This window comes from Rhagoletis pomonella, unplaced genomic scaffold (assembly GCF_013731165.1).
Source record: "Rhagoletis pomonella isolate Grant_MI unplaced genomic scaffold, Rhpom_1.0 Rhpom_scaffold_06327, whole genome shotgun sequence".
NCBI classification, from domain to species: Eukaryota; Metazoa; Arthropoda; class Insecta; order Diptera; family Tephritidae; genus Rhagoletis; species Rhagoletis pomonella.
In genome coordinates this window covers 6954-9888 of record NW_023464859.1, presented here as the reverse complement: position 1 = coordinate 9888, position 2935 = coordinate 6954, and positions in this window count along the sequence as shown.

The following is a 2935-nucleotide window of genomic DNA, read 5'->3' as shown; positions in this document are numbered from 1 at the left end:
AAAAAAAATTAAATCAACGCCATTTTTTATCAATGGAAAAAAAATTCAAAAAATCAACGGGAATTTTAAGCAGCACATTGTTTGCTATACTCAAATAGTATTTGCTTTAAAACTCCATAGCTTAAATTGTTCTAAAAATTCATAGTAAAAAATTCGAAATTTAGACGAACATTTTTTTAACTTTTCTATATGTTGTATATAGTTTGAATCCTCGATTTTTATGGATTTAGTTAAAGCAATAAAAAAATTTTACTCGAAAAATATTGCGAATATTAAAAAATTCACTTTTTTTGAGTCACTGCATTTGTCTATAATAACTCGAGTTGAAGTTTTTCAAGTAATTAAGTTTCATTGTTGCCTTTAGTTTCATCACTTCCGCTTTTGGGTGAAGGAGACTGAGAATATGCCAATAATATGACTCAAATAGCATATAACTAGTTAAATAAAAAGTTCTTAAAAGCAATTTTAATTCTTATTGAAATAACAAAAAAAAAATTAAAAAAACTATAGCTTTAATTAAATTAAATAAAAAATAACAAAACTGGAGTTTTTATTAAAATAATTATAAAAAAGTTATTGGTAGATATTTCCCAGATTTGGTAGATTTTTTTCGTCAGTGGCAACCCTGGGCGCGCCATTCGCGGACCGCTAACCCTCTCTTCGTCGATTTGACAGCATCCACCCATTCGCTGACGTCACACAATACTTTTGTTTACATTTTCTGGTTCGTGACATTTTAGGTTATTTCAACTTTACAAATTTACAAATTGGAAAGATTTTGAGCGTTGTTTTGTTTTTTGTGAAAACTTATAAAAAAGTTATAAATTAAAGAAAAAAATGAGGTGTGCAGTGGTTAATTGTGCTAGTGTTAGTGCCAAAGGATCTGGGTGCAGTTTTTTTACTTTTCCCGCCGACATTGAGTTGGTGGAAAAGTGGATCCAGTTCTGCCGGAGACCAACGGATTTCAACGCCCGAACCAGCGTCATCTGCGTAAAACACTTCACCACTGATGACTTCGAGAACGAGCTACCTACGAGAACCTATAAATTGAATCCGGTATCAGATCACATGCAATAAACGGCAACATTTCATTACGATGTATTTTTTATTTATTTGTTATTTGAAAATATAACACGTTCCCCTGATAAAGCTTTTTATTTATACATACTGACCTTCTGCTTCCTACCGGAAATGTTAAGCCGTATGCATAAAAACTAAGCAATTGCTTTTTTCTTGAAATTGCATACCTTTCACTTAAATTTGTTTGAACATAATATTTGAATTATTAATAAATGTACTTATTGCCAATAACAATTTCTATTTTATTTAGTTTTAAACTTTTCTTTATATATTTATGATTACATAAATCGGTTCTCGTTTTATTACACAGGATCATCTCTACTTTTCATAGGAAATTTTGAAAAAAAGTGAAACTAAGTGAAGTAATTTTATTATTGGCAGAATTAGTGTCTAACCCTACGTGACTGCTTCTAAAAGCTATCGTGTTTCACGTGGCATATAAGACAAAATTTCATTATTACATTAGTGTTTTTTATATGTATGTATATGAATAGGATATTATATATTTATGTATCTAAAAACCCACAACTTTAAGACCGCGCATCTGAACTTGTTAAAATCTTGCCGTGTCACAAACATATTCGTTATTATCAGGGAACGGATTTTATGGAAATTGCCTTTTTTCTGCTAAAGAGATAGAGTATATTCGATTAAGAATGTCCACGATTTAGCTTTCCCTGATTCCATATATACACATTTGATGTTGCCTTTTTTTACCTTTTTTAATATATTTGCCTTTTTTTGCCTTTTCTACCTTTAAAAAAGTGATTATAGCATTTACATTTTTTTTTTAAGATTAAAAAATATACACATTGCCCATGCGGCTTATAGAAGCGCAGAGACCTCTTGCCAAATTGGTGTTGGAAAAATTCAAAGCCGTTTTCTCAGCTAACGAAGGCTTGGAGACAATAAGGGGTGTTGATAGAATTATAAAGGGCGAGGAAAACGCCCTTCTTCCTGATAATATGAACGTTTCAAACGTTCCATATTTAAATTGGGCTCCACTTGTATCAACTTACGTCGAGCGCACATTTAGTACATTCAAGGCTTTTCTTCGCGAAAATCGAATGAAAATTCTGCCAGAAAACTTCAAAATGCATCTTGTGGTTCAATGTTACTACAACTATACAGATTAAAGTTTTATGAGTTAGAAACCCGAAAGGATAAAATAGTCAAAGATTCAAAGTAAAAATTTTTCATATACTGAAACTAGTTCATAGTTTTTCTCTTTTTACTTGTAATATAAATGTATTTTGTACTTGTTCTTCATATTTTCTGTCTTTTAGGTGCCTTATTTTGCTTTTTTTGCCTTTTCCTGCCTTTTTTGCTATTTTGTTTTGCCTTTTTTTGCCTTTTTTGCAACACCTAGTGCCTTTTCCTGCCTTTTTCGCTATTTTATTTTGCCTTTTCCAGCCTATTTCGTTATTTTATTTTGCCTTTTTTATAGGTTTTTTAGGTCCTAAAAATCCGTTCCCTGGTTATTATATAAGGAAAACCACGAAGAATATGAAAAAGAATATCAGTACTGCGAAGATTTTTATCATCAGTTTGGAAGTACTTCAATATTTCACCATGCGCCGCTTCTATGTTCAATTCGGCATCATGTATGTTTGTATCGATACGCTGCACAGTCTCCTCTTGCTCTTTAACCATATGTGCTGATTGTTGAAATATACCGCCTAGCTCGACAATAGTCGATTCAATGTTCTGCATAGTCTCAGCCCGCTGTTGCACGTAACTATCGGAGTCATCATATAATGCAATCTGCTGCTGCGTCTGTATTCCACTACCTCCGACTGCACCCAGCAATGGTGTTGTATCACTTGCGGCCATGTCAATGCTTACGGCCGTATTC